This window comes from Stenella coeruleoalba, assembly GCF_951394435.1.
Source record: "Stenella coeruleoalba genome assembly, chromosome: 14".
Classification (NCBI taxonomy): Eukaryota; Metazoa; Chordata; class Mammalia; order Artiodactyla; family Delphinidae; genus Stenella; species Stenella coeruleoalba.
Window position 1 is genome coordinate 59,706,175 of NC_137160.1, and position 14,780 is coordinate 59,720,954.

At 41.1% G+C, this 14,780-nt stretch overlaps 1 pseudogene across 1 annotated transcript; it reads right to left on the reverse strand.

Annotated features, from left to right (window-relative positions):
• Positions 1 to 8,586: 8,586 nt before the first annotated feature.
• On the reverse strand, positions 8,587 to 9,417 carry LOC307197154 (small ribosomal subunit protein uS2-like; annotated as a pseudogene). Its single transcript has one exon. The product of its transcript is annotated as a small ribosomal subunit protein uS2-like (transcript).
• Positions 9,418 to 14,780: the final 5,363 nt, after the last annotated feature.

The following is a 14,780-nucleotide window of genomic DNA, read 5'->3' on the forward strand; positions in this document are numbered from 1 at the left end:
AGACCCCCCTCCACAGCAGGCCCACACAGAGTCTGAAGTCTAGCGGGAGAGGCAGACAACTATCATCACTAATTCTACTGTAAGACGAAAGTACAGGCTTTATGAGAGACAGTAACAGTGAGACATAGTTTAGATGGCGGGAGGGGTGTGTCAGGAAGTTTCTCTCAAAAAGCCTTATTTAAGCTCAGACCTAAACAATGAGTAGGGATTTACCAGGAAGGATGGTTGGAAACATTCCAGGAGGGATGCCCCATACACAGGCCCTGGGGTAAGAAGATGCTTCTCTTGTTGGAGGAACAGAGACTCATGTGGCCCCAGTAGAGGCAGAAAAGGTAGGCGGCAGGCAGGGGCCCCATCCCGGGGGCCTTGTGGTCCATATTAAGAATGTTGTATTTTGTCCTAACCACAGAGACAAGCCATTGATGAGTTTTGAGTAGAGAAGAGATATGATCAGATTTATGTTTTTAAAAGATGCATTGGCAGCTTGAATTAGACTAGAGTGGGGTGAGTCTCCATGGGAGACAGGCTGGGAGGTGCCTGGTGATCCAGGACAGATGATGGCCATGGTAGGGCGGTGGTGGGGAGGTGACAGAAAGAGAAACCCTGGTGGTGGCTGAACAGAGTATGAAGGGGTGTGCAAGGAGTTCAGATTCAGACTTACAGGGATGGGACTCTGAGAGATGGTCCAGTGGGTGTTAAAGAAGCATCTGGACATAAGAGTCCATTGTTGAAAGGATGCTGAGGCCAGAGCTATCACTTTGGGAGATGTCATCCTAGAGATGGTGCTAAAATCCAGGAAAACCGTGGAGAACACCTTGGGAGGAATAGGGCACGGAAAAGACAGGAAGGCCCAGAACCCAGCCCAAAGAAACCTCTACATTATAAAGTAGGCACAGGAGAAGGAGTCAGTAATGGAGCTTGAGAAGGGCCACCAGAGAGATGGGAGAAAATCCAGGAAAGCGTGGTGTCTCCCAAGGCAGAGAAGAAGATGCTTCCTGCAGATGCAGATACTGTGAAGATGAGGATGGTACCCTGTGTCTTGGGAAAGAACATGACACAAGTTCAAGGGGGAGAGCACTGCATATTAGAAATGCAGTTTCAACCAGAAGCAGAATTGTTCTTCTCTCCTTTCAAGAAGGACCTTTTACCTACATGGCTACAAAACTGGCCTGACTGGAATGTTTTATTTCAGAGCACTCAGATTTCATGGCTTTCCATAGCCGCCAGATTGATACTAGCTGTGAGTACCACTTCTTTCCCTAATATTTAACTATGAAAACTTTCAACCATACAGAAAAGTTGAAGGAATTTTACAATGAACACTCGTGTATCTATCTCCTAGATTCTACTATTAACATTTTGCTTTACCTGCTTTATCACATGTGTATCCATCTAACAATCCCTCTGTCTACGCACCAATCCATCTTATTTTTCAGATACATTTCAAGGTAAGTTTCAGACACTGAATCAGTAATTTAAAAACTCCCAACAAACAAAAGTCCAGAACCAGATGGCTTCATGGTGAATTCTGCCAAACACTTAGAGAAGAGTTAACACCTATCCTTCTGAAACTATTCAAAAAATTGCAGAGGAAGGAACAATTCTAAACTCACTCTATGAGGCCAGCATCATCTTGACACCAAAACCAGACAAAGATATCACAAAAAAAAAGAAAATTACAGGCCAATATCACTGATGAACATAGACGCAAAAATCCTCAACAAAATATTATCAAACCCAATCAATCCAACAATACATTAAAAGGAGTATGCACGATGATTAAGTGGGATTTATCCCCAGGATGCAAGAATTTTTCAATATCTGCAAATCAATGTGATACACCACATTAACAAATTGGAGAATAAAAACCATATGTCATCTCAATAGATGCAGAAAAAGCTTCTGACAAAATTCAACACCCATTTATGATAAAAACTCTCCAGAAAGTGGGCATAGAGGGAACCTACCTCAACATAAGAAAGGCCATATATGATAAGCCCACAACTAACATCATACTCAATGGTGAACAGCTGAAAGTATTTCCTCTGAGATCAGGAACAAGGCAAGTATGGCCACTCTCACCACTTTTATTCAACATAGTTTTGGAAGTCCTAGCCACAGCAATTATAAGAAAAAGAAATAAATCCAAATTTGAAAGGAAGAAGTAAAACTGTCGCTGTTTGCAGACGACATGATACTATACATAGAAAATCCTAAAGATGCTACCAGAAAACTACTAGAGCTCATCAATGAATTTGGTAAAGTTGTAGGATACAAAATTAAAGCACAAAAATCTCTTACATTCCTATATACTAACAATGAAAGATCAGAAAGAGAAATTAAGGAGACAATCCCATTTACCATCACATCAAAAAGAATAAAATACTCAGGAATTCCCTGGCAGTGCAGTGGTTAGGACTTGGTGCTCTCACTGCCAGAGGCCTGGCTTCGACCCCTGGTCAGGGAACTAAGATCCCACAAGCCACTTGGTGCAGCCAAAAAAAGAATAAAATACTTAGGAATAAACCTACCTAAGGAGGTAAAAGACCTATATTCAGAAAACTACAAGGCACTGATGAAAGAAATCAAAGATGACACAAACAGATGGAAGGATATACCATGTTCTTGGATTGGAAGAATTAATATTGTTAAAATGACCATACTATCCAAGGCAATCTACAGATTCAATGCAATCCCTATCAAAATACCAATGGCATTTTGCACAGAACTAGAACAAATCATTCAAAAATTTCTATGGAAAACAAAAGATCTCGAACAGCCACAACAATCTTGAGAAAGAAGAACAGAGGTGGAGGAATCACACTTCCTGATTTCAGACTATACTACAAAGCTACAGTAATCAAAACAGTGGTTAGGAATCCACCTGCCAATGCAGGGGACATGGGTTCAAGCCCTGGTCTGGGAAGATCCCACATGCTGCAGAGCAACTAAGCCCGTGTGCCACAACTACTAAGACCACGTGCCACAACTACTGAAGCCTGAGCACCACAACTACTGAAGCCCACGCACCTAGAGCCCATGCTCCACAACAAGAGAAGCCAGCACAATGAGAAGCCTGTGCACCCCAGGGAAGAGTAGCCCCCACGTGCAGCAACGAAGACCCAATGCAACCAAAAATAAATAATAAATAAATTTATATTTAAAAATCAAGACAAAACAAAACAGTATGGTATTGGCATAAAAACAGACACACAGATCACTGGGACAGAATAGAGAGCCCAGAAATAAACCCATGCACTTATGGTCCATTAATCTACGACAAAGGAGGCAAGAATATACAATAGATAAAAGACAGTCTCTTCAGTAAGTGGTGCTAGGAAAACTGGAAAGCTATATGTGAAAGAATGAAATTAGAATATTCTGTAACACTGTATACAAAAATAAACTTAAAATGTATTAAAAACCTAAATGTAAGACCAGAAACCATAAAACTCCTAGAGGAAAACATAGGCAGAACACTCTTTGACATAAATCACAGCAATACTTTTTTGGATCTGTCTCCTAAAGCAAAGGAAATAAAAGCAAAAATAAACAAACAACCTAATGAAACTTAAAAGCTTTTGCACAGCAAAGGAAATCATTGACAAAATGAAAAGACAACCTACAGAATGGGAGAAAATATTTGCAAATGATAAGGGGTTAATATCCAAAATATGTAAACAACTCATACAACTCAACATCAAAAAAGCAAACAACCCAATTAAGAAACGGGCAGATGACCTGAATAGACATTTTCCCAAAGAGATACATGAAAAGACACTCAACATCACTAATCATCAGCAAAATGCAAATCAAAACCACAATGATATATCACCTCATACCTGTCAGAATGGCCATCACCAAAAAGAATACAAATAACAAATGTTGGCAAGCATGTGGAGAAAAGGGAACCCTCATACCCTGTTGGTGCAGATGTAAATTGGTGCAGCCACTGTGGAAAACAGTATGGAGGTTCCTCAAAAAAGTAAAAATAGAACTACCGTATGACCCAGCAATTCCACTCCTGGGTATATATCCTAAAGAAACCAAAACACTAATTTGAAAAGATACGTATGCCACAATGTCCATAGTAACATTATTTACAATTGCGAAGGTATGGAAGCAACCTAAGTGTCCATCAACAGATGAATGGATAAAGATGTGGTATACATATATATATGTATGTATATACAATGGAATACTACTCAGCCATAAAAAACAATGAAATTTTGCCATTTGCAGCAACATGGATAGACTTGGAGGGTATTATATTAAGTGAAATAAGTCAGAAAAAGACAAATACTGTATATCACTTATATGTGGAATCTAAAGAAAATACAACAAACTAGTGAATATAAGAAAAAAGAAGCATGCCCACAGATACAGAAAACAAATTAATTAGTGATTACCAGTGAGGAACGGGAAGCAGGGAGGGGCAGTACAGGGGTAGGGGATTAAGAGGTACTAACTATTATGTATAAAATAAGCTACAAGCATATATTGTACAACACAGGGAATATAGCCAATATTCTATAATAACTATAAATGGAGTATAATCTTTAAAACTGTGAATCACTCTGTTGTACATCTGTAACATATAATATTGTACATCAACTATAGTTCAATTTTTTTAATTAAAAAAAAAAACCAAAGTAAGCTTTGGACATAAGAACATTTCACAGCTAAACACTCTAGCATCTATATCATTGACTAGAGTTCAGTATGGTTCTACTTCTTTTGAGGTAAAATTTTGAAAGAATGAAAAGCCCAAATCTTAAATGGACCAGTTGTTGCCTTTTGACAAATGCACAGCCTGTGTGGCCGTCGTATTAAGTTATAGAACATTACATCACCCCAGGAAGTCCGTTGCTGCTGCTTTATCTCTCAGAAAGCGCAGATGATGTAGGTAAGGAACCTAGTCCTGGGCTCTGGTAGGAACACAGCAAGTGTAAATTCCCTTCTCCCTCTGCCAGGGGACTCTGCCACCGCTCATATACATTCACCCACATTCTCACCAAGATAGAAATAGACATTGAAGTCTTCCTAAAAGTGCTTTTGTAAACATTTCACAATACACCCTTTGTAGAGAAGGACAATGGTGTCCAGTGAACAAAGCCCACCCCAAGGAATCATAATTCCTCACCCAGAATCCTGCTCTGCTGGTGCTGAGCAAGCTGAAGCCTCAGCCCTCTCATTTGTCAAACAGGAACAGTGACCATCTCTGTCTACAAGTATAAACTCACCTTGCTGTTTTCATATACGAACTAATAGAGCCCTGGGGGGAAAGGTGAAAAGACTCCACCACAAGGCTGTGACCATTTTGACTAAGCTACTGTATTGTCCCAGGTTGCCCCCCGAGCCCCATCCTCGCCTCACTGCTTAGGGTGAGGCCTCTGGGCACAGGTATGAGTCAGGGACGTTCCATGTGGAGGGCTCAGGTTCAGCACCAGGTCAGGACTGGAGCTGCTTAGTAGGTCTTCAAAATCTATTGTTAACAACCCCTGGAAGAGGCTGTGGGCTTAGTTTATTTGTTTATCTTCTTGCTTTTGTCTTCTTTGTCACTCTGGGCCTTAGGAAGAGCCCACATGAGCTGATTTGTTGGAATGAAGAGAGGGTTTCTCAATCCTCACCCTACGCTGGATTTAAGGAACCCAGAGACGTAAGTTGAAGTGCCAGCGACTTCTCAGATTTAATGAAAATTTGTTTGAGCCTCTTCTTCCCAAGTCAGTGAGAGGTCTAACGATTGCCCCAGATTTACTTATTAATTCTTGAGGTTTTATAGACTGGTATTCACTTTCAGTTACGAAATCCTGCTCTGACTGAGCTCACATCTCTCTTGGGGCCCACTTCCACTGTCGGCATCTTTTTTCTGCTTTGGACCAACCCAGACCTGGAATTCAGCCTCTTTTCTTTGCTTTCCCCCCAGACAACTTTCCCAAGCAAAGCGTTGCAGAATCTTACCTCCCTCTTCAACCTCTTTCCCTTCTACTCTCTTGACTCCCAGATTCCTCTAGATGTTTAGATTCAGATTTGTTTAGCTATGACTTTACTTCCTTTCCACCCACAAGTGGATAATCAAGGTATTTTTCTAAGCAAAGATAGTTGTCAAGAGGAACTCTGCTGCAAATTCTTTGAAATATATATACGTATATATATTTGTACACATCTACACATACATACACACATGTATATACACACATACATAATACATATATGCTTATATATGTCCTACATGTATACATAGTACACAACACATAGAACTATAGAAATAATTACATGAATGTGTGTATAATTACATACATAACACATACTATCTGTACATACACACACGTACATACCCTATGACACACGTCTACACAGATCTAAACCACCATCGCTAAGGAATTGGTGAACTCCAGCTCCTGCCTCATCTTGTTGGAGTCTTGTTCTCATCTTTTTATTTCTGCATTGCACGGATCCTGCTCTGTAATTGAAACAGATCCCATCCAGCTTGCACTGTTTAGTTTACAAAACAGGGGACTGGAAATATCTGCTCAGTCACTCATTTATTCAATCTCACATTCACTCAACAGACAATAATCCAGCACCTACGACAGCCCCAGGTTGGACCCTATAGAGAAGATATGGAAATGAGGGAGAGACCCACGTCTTTAGAAACTTGAAATCCAGCTGCATGTGCAACCCTTAGCACACCCAAAACAAAACGTCCTCACACGCACAATTCTCATCAGAGGAACAGCAAATTCGAGCAGAAAGTAGAGACTTGCAGTGTACAGCAGCGCTGCTGTTTCAGCAGAATGAGCAGGAGGAAAAAACCACTGTGGTCAAAAGAAACTGCTGGCTGCTGGATTTTTGTTTAATTATAATTTGTGCTCTTCTAACAGCGTTCGTTCTGCTTAGATGGCAGAGTGGCTTTCATGAAAGTATGAGCTCAGCCTTGCCTTACGCCTGTTGAAAAAAAGAGGTCAGGTAAAACGACTGTAGTGACAGCACCAAGCTAGTTGAAAACCACACTTTCAAATGAGACAAAAAAACAAAACAAAAAAAAAACCCGCACGCTGGAAATTTTTTGCCCACTAAAAACCCCTTGAAGTCATCTCAGAAACACATATAGAGACAATTTCCTCTTTTCTCCTTAGCAGTGTCCTCAAGGAAAACAGCTTTCCAGATCTGAGTGGGTGGACCAGTGATGCAGTCTAGCAGCCTGGGTTCATTCCGAATTCAGCTCCATGGCTACATTCGGGATGAGGGACTTAATCCTTATGTAGCTCTTCCAAATCTCCTCATATAGTTCTGCAATTTTTAACTGAACTCTGCACTGAATATTCTAGTCATTTAAAACGTTTTCACACCACTTTGGCACAGAAATTAGTAACGACCGGATACATTTGCAAATATCCATGCTTTGTATATTGTAAAACGTCTACATAAAGGCTAACTCTCATCCCGCATGCTGATAAACGTGATCTATATATGGGTTTGATAATTTTTTTTTTTTTTTTTTTTGCGGTACGCGGGCCTCTCACCGATGCGGCCTCTCCCGCTGCGGAGCACAGGCTCTGGACGCGCAGGCCCAGCGGCCATGGCTCACGGGCCCATCCGCTCCGCGGCATGCGGGATCCTCCCGAACCTGGCCACGAACCCGCGTCCCCCGCATCGGCAGGCAGACCCCCAACCACTGCACCACCAGGGAAGCCCGATAATTTTTTAAATTCAAATATCAAATGTATTTTTAATGTACCCACAGAGGAATTTACATATGAGTTCATGAAGAACAGCAAGTGATATTCGTGTATGCAGAGGAAAGATGATGGCCTGTTTCTTGATGGTAATGAAATTTGATAAATGACTTCTTTCCACAGAATCTCCGAAATAGAGTGATGCAGGTACTCACATTTTATCAAATTAGAGCTTTTCTAGGAACTGGCTCTGTTTTTACTTACGTACTTCTGTGACAAAATTAAAGGTAAGTTATCTGTTAGAAGCACTATCAATTGTCTTAATTGGAAAACATTTAGCAAGATGAACCTAGCATGCTGGATGTGAGACTAGGAGAACTTGTGCTCTGGTTTCAAAAACCGGCAGTTCTTAGTGCTATACTTTCCCAAACCATAGGGAAGTGGCTTTTCCTGGGAAACCCTAACTTCTCACACGATGCTCCTTTTTATTCTTTTTACTTATTTACATTGCTTAATGAAATGAGGCAATCACATGATGTACTCTAACTTGAAAATCCTGTAAGCTGATACTTCAAATTCTATAAATTATATCCAGATCTAGTATTTTTGTTTGTTTTTTGTTTTTAGAAACCGTTTACTTTCCGTCAGCTTATTTCCATTTTAAGAGTTTGTGGTCCAGGGCTTCCCTGGTGGTGCAGTGGTTGAGAGTCCGCCTGCCGATGCAGGGGACACGGGTTCGTGCCCGGTCTGGGAGGATCCCACATGCCGCGGAGCGGCTGGGCCCGTGCGCCATGGCCGCTGAGGCTGCGCGTCGGAGCCTGTGCTCCGCAACGGGAGAGACCACAACAGTGAGAGGCCTGCGTACCGCAAAAAAAAAAAAAAAAAAAAGAGTTTGTGGAAGAACAGCTTAAGACCACCCAGTGGTTGTTCCTACCCACTCAGTGGCCTGAGCAGTGGGAGGTGCAGACCAGCCTTCAGTGGGGCACAGAGGGCACCTGCACACCTTCGGACCAGTCCGCCACCTCAGGCTGAGGAGCAGTGAACTCAGGAGGTGGGGCGGTCCATTCACCCTGAAATTCCTCCTTGGTCACAGCCTTCTCAGCTGCCGCCTGCTGTTCCTTTTCAGTCTCTTCAGGATCTCTGTAGAAGTAGACATCAGGCATGACCTCCCATGGGTGTTCACGGGAGATGGTGCCACGCATGCGCAGAACTTCCCGGGCAAGCATCCACCACATCAGACCCACTGAGTGAGCTCCCTTGTTGTTGCATGGGATGGCAATGTCCACATAATGCAGAGGAGAGTCTGTGTTACACAGAGCAATGGTAGGCAGGTTAACATAAGAGGCCTCTGTGAGAGGCTGGTGGGCAGCCCTGGGATCAGTAACCACCGGAAGTCTTGGCTCTGGACGGCTGCCTGGCTTTGGTTAGTGAAGGTTCCAGGAGTGAAGTGGCCAGCAATAGGAGTGGCTCCAGTGGCAGCAGCGCGCTGGCCAGTATTCCTGGAGGATATGACACTGACATCAGCTGGGTTTTCAATGGCAACAATGGCATGAGCTGCCAACAGAAGCTTCTCCCAGGTTCTCTTCAGATTTACTAGGTAGATGCCATCACCTTTCCTTTTGTAGATGTACTGTTCCATTTGGAAGTCTAGGTTGGTGCCACCTAAGTGGGTTCCTGCTGCAAGAAATTTGAGGACATCCTCCTCCTTCTTTTGCAGGACATAAAGGGCTCCAGACATTGTGAAAGTTTCCCTTTAAGTTATGATGGGAATCCAGAACAATGCCGTATGGACCCTTGTCTGACTGACGCAGAAAGAAAGCTAGTATTCTGTTTTTAAAAAAATTTTTTAAATATAATTTTAAAGGTTACATTCCATTTACAGTAAATACAAAATATTAGCTATATTCCCTGTGTTGTACAATACATCCCTGAGCCTATCTTTTTTTTTAAACATCTTTATTGGAGTATAATTGCTTTACAATATTGTGTTAGTTTCTGCTGTATAACAAAGTGAATCAGCTATACATATACATATGTCCCCATATCTCCTCCCTCTTGTGTCTCCCTCCCTCCCACCCTCCCTATCCCACCCCTCTAGGTGGTCACAAAGCACCGAGCTGATCTCCCTGTGCTATGTGGCTGCTTCCCACTAGCTATCTACCTTACGTTTGGTAGTGTATATATGTCCATGCCACTCTCTGACTTTGTCCCAGTTTACCCTTCCCTCTCCCCGTGTCCTCAAGTCCATTCTCTATGTCTGCGTCTTCATTCCTGTCCTGCCCCTAGGTTCTTCAGAACCCTTTTTTTTTTTTTTTTTTAGATTCCATATATATGTGTTAGCATACGGTATTTGTTTTTCTCTTTCTGACTTACTTCACTCTGTATGACAGACTCTAGGTCCATCCACCTCACTACAAATAACTCAATTTCGTTTCCTTTTATGGCTGAGTAATATTCCATTGTATATATGTGCCACATCTTCTTTATCCATTCATCTGTTGATGGACACTTAGGTTGCTTTCATGTCCTGGCTATTGTAAATAGTGCTGCAATGAACATTGCAGTACATGACTCTTTTTTTTTTTTGAATTTTATTTTATTTTTTTATACAGCAGGTTCTTATTACTCATCAATTTTATACATATCAGTGTATACATGTCAATCCCAATCTCCCAGTTCATCACACCACCATCCCCACACTCCCGCGGCTGTCCCCCCTTGGTGTCCCTACGTTGGTTCTCTGCATCTGTGTCTCAACTTCTGCCCTGCCAACCAGTTCGTCTGAACCATTTTTCTAGGTTCCACATACATGCGTTAACATACCATACTTGTTTTTCTATTTCTGACTTACTTCACTCTGTATGACAGTCTCTAGATCCATCCAAGTCTCAACAAATGACCCAATTTCGTTCCTTTTTATGGCTGAGTAATATTCCATTGTATATATGTACCACAACTTCTTTATCCATTAGTCTGTTGATGGGCATTTAGGTTGCTTTCATGACATGGCTATTGTGAATAGTGCTGCAATGAACATTGGGGTGCATGCGTCTCTTTGAACTATGGTTTTCTCTGGATATATGCCCAGTAGTGGGATTGCTGGATCATATGGTAATTCTAGTTTTAGTTTTTTAAGGAACCTCCATACTGTTCTCCATAGTGGCTGTATCAATTTACGTTCCCACCAACAGTGCAAGAGGGTTCCCTTTTCTCCACACCCTCTCCAGCATTTGTTGTTTGTAGATTTTCTGATGATACCCATTCTAACTAGTGTGAGGTGATACCTCATTGTAGTTTTGGTTTGCATTTCTCTTGAGCCTATCTTACACCGAACAGTCTGTACCTCCCACTCCCCCACCCTGGTATTGCCCCTCCCCCTCCCCGCTGGTCACCACTAGTTTGTTCTCTGTATCTGTGGGCCTGCTTCTTTTTTGTGATATTCACTAGTTTATTGTATTTTTTAGATTACACATATAAGTGATATTCTACAGTATTTGTCTTTTTCTGTCTGACCTATTTCACTTAGCATAATGCCCTCCAGGTCCATCCAGGTTGCTGCAAATGGCAAAATTTCATTGTTTTTTTATGGCTGAGTAGTATTCCATTTATATGTATTCCATTTATATATATGCCATAACCTCTTTATCCATTCATCTGTTGATGTACACTTAGGTTGTTTCCATATCTTGGCAATTGTAAATAATGCTGCTATGAACACTGGGTACATGTATCTTTTTGAATTAGTGTTTTGGTTTTTTTCAGCTTTATACCCAGGAGTGGAATTGCTGGGTCGTATGGTAGTTTTATTTTTAGTTTTTTGAGAAACCTCCATACTGTTTTCCACAGTAGCTACACCAGAGAGCGTTCTCTTTTCTCCACATTCTCGCCAACATTTGTTATTTGTGGTCTTCCTGTTGATGGTCATTCTGACAGGTGTGAGGTGATATCTCATTGTGGTTTTGATTTGCATTTCCCTGATGAGTAGTGATGCTCTAGTATTAATTCTTTAAGTTTACTTGAATGCTAGGAAAGTCCCCTCCCTGTGTGACAGCTGCAGGATCATAATCAAGGGGGGAAGAGGGGACTATTGACAAATGATATTGAAAATATCAGTGGTGACTCCCTTGGGGCAGTAGGATTTCAGGTGACTTTTAATGTCTTTCTTCATATGTTAAATGATTAGTTGAATTTTAACAGTGAGCCTGAATTGTTTGCACAATCAGAAAGTTATCTGTAAATAAATAAAATTAGAACCTTATTGAACACTCTTTTCACAGATAAGTTCCAGAAAGAATAAAGACCAAAATATGTGAAGCACAACTTTTATATGATTAGAAGGAAATGTACAGATTATCTTCATGACGTTGAGTTAAGCAGAATTTCTTAAGCCAGAAAGTATGAATCGTAAAGGAAAAGACTTAGAAATTTGCATGTAATTTTTCAGTGATGCCAAAATTAAAGTTTAGCTTAAAGATTTGATTGAAAAAACAAGCCACAAACTAGGAGAAGATATTTGTAACATGTATTGCAAAGTATCTAAGAAACACAAGGAAATAAAAAGCAGCAAAACAAAACCCCCAGTTTTTAAGAATGGACAAAAAATATGAAGAGGAAGGAGAAAAGGCAAACAAAATCACCAAAATTCACAAAATGTCCTCCTCCTCACTAAGAGAAACACAAATTAAATTAGATGCCACATTATATCCCTCTGATTGTCTACAAAACGTCAAACCGGACAATATGAGACGTTGGAAAGGAAGTGGAGAAGAGGAACTTGCATATTCTACTAATGGGAGTGAAAATGAATACAATTGTTTTGATGTCAAATTACCAATATCCAGTAAAGCTGAAAATTTACATCCCTTGTGACCTAGAAAGTCCTCCTCTAGAGAAACTTGCAGGTAAGTGCTAAGAGACAGCTACCAAAAGAACAATCTAAAACCCATCAGAGAGAAATAAAAAATAAAGTTTATATGCCCAAGAACATTAAAATAGCAATTTAAAAAATGAACTAGGTCTCTGTGTGTTAACCTTATAAACATAGGTCACTAAAACATACCACTGAGAAGGAAAAAGAAACAGGTTGTAGAAAATTTAAACAGTATGATACAAATTATTTAAAATTTAAAAACCGCTATATATTGCCAATGGATACATATACGCTTAGAGCGGTGTACTGGAGGACACTCCATGGGGTTGTCTCTGGGGAAAAAAGTGAAAGAAGGCAAAGGAGGAGGGAAGCAAATTGGACTTGAATTTTATTTCAATATTATATTACCTTTATTTTTATTTATTTATTTATTTTTATTTATTTATTTTTTCTGTACGTGGACCTCTCACTGTTGTGGCCTCTCCCGTTGCGGAGCACAGACTCCGGATGCGCAGGCTCAGCGGCCATGGCTCACGGGCCCAGCAGCTCCGCGGCATGTGGGATCTTCCCGGACCGGGGCACAAACCCATGTCCCCTGCATCGGCAGGCGGACTCTCAACTCACTGTGCCACCAGGGAAGCCCTATATTACCTTTATTAAAAATACTTATAAAGTATATTGCAAAAGATAAAAGTAATGAACTCAAAGTCTCATTCCTGCTTGTCACAGAGCCTGACCAGCTCACCAGAGTCTCAGGTATCCCGGGGTTCCAGGAAGAGAACCTGCAGGGCCCTTGGGTGAAGCTGCACCTCAGTAATGGGAACGGAGCACAGCTCCAGCCTCAATTTCTTGTTTTTTTTTAATTTTAGTTTTTAAAGTTTTTTGGTATTGAAATATAGATGATTTACAGTGTTTCAGGTGCACAGCAAAGTGATTCAGTTATACAAGTATATATATTCTTCTTCATATTCTTTTCTATTATAGGTTATTATAGTTCACTGTGCTATACAGTAGGTCCTTATTGTTTATCTATTTTATGTATAGTACAATAGTTTGTATCTGTTAATCCCAAACTCCTAATTTATCCCTCTCCCCTCTTCCCACTTTGGTAACCATAAGTTTGTTTTCTATGTCTGTGAGTCTCTTTCTGTTTTGTAAATAAGTTCATTTGTATCATTTTTTTAGATTCCACATATAAGTGATATCATGTGATATTTGCCTTTCTCTGTCTGACTTACTTCACTTAGTATGATAATCTCTAGGTCCATCCATGTTGCTGCAAATGGCATTATTTCATTCTTTCTTCTGGCTGAGTAATATTCCATTGTACATATGTACCACATCTTCTTTATCCATTCATCTGTTGATGGACACTTAGGTTGCTTCCATGTCTTGGCTATTGTAAACAGTGCTGCTGTGAACACTGGGGTGCATTTATCTTTTTGAATTAGAGTTTTCACATTTTCTGGGTATATGCCCAGGCAGCCTCAATTTCTGTTTGCACTTATGATGTGGATCAAATTCTACTGGACGCCCAGCATGAACCTAGATGATGTCACCCCCAGTGTCCACTGTGATGACCCACAAGATACTAGTAGTTTCTGAACTAGACACCCACAGTGTTGGAGGAAAAACAGCCCTCAGCCCGAAGATTATATCAAGAGAAGAAATTGAAAGCCTTTTGAAGAAAAACTCAGATTGGACAAGTCGGTCTGAAAACATCCCCCCCACCCCCGCCTCCAAAAAACTGCCTTTAAACATCTTTAAACACCAAACAAAGCACACAGCCTCTCTCGGCAGGAGGAGTGTGTGTCTTAGGAAGAAAGGGGGCATTTTCTCAGCAGAATTTCTAAGCGTTTTCCTTCCATCTCTGCTGCTCTCACATCACTGGCCAGTGGCTTGGGGATCGTATTGGAAAGCATCTGGCCACCAGTGTCTTTTGATGGAGACTTGGACTCTGGCTGTTGCACACGGTGGAGATTGTCTACTAAAGGCTACACCGAACTCTGCTATTTATTCTTTGCGAAGCAGGAACTAGAAAACCAAGGTGCAAATCAAACTCCACAGTAGAGTTTAGATGCCAAAATGTGTTTGCTTTCACAGTGTAATGGCTTCAACTTCCAACGGATGGGCGACAGGGACGTGTCAGCATTCTGTCAGAGACATCTGCTCAATCTGTTTCAGGCCCCTCATCAGTTAACCTCGTCCTTTGTGCTGAGCTTTTGGGGGCT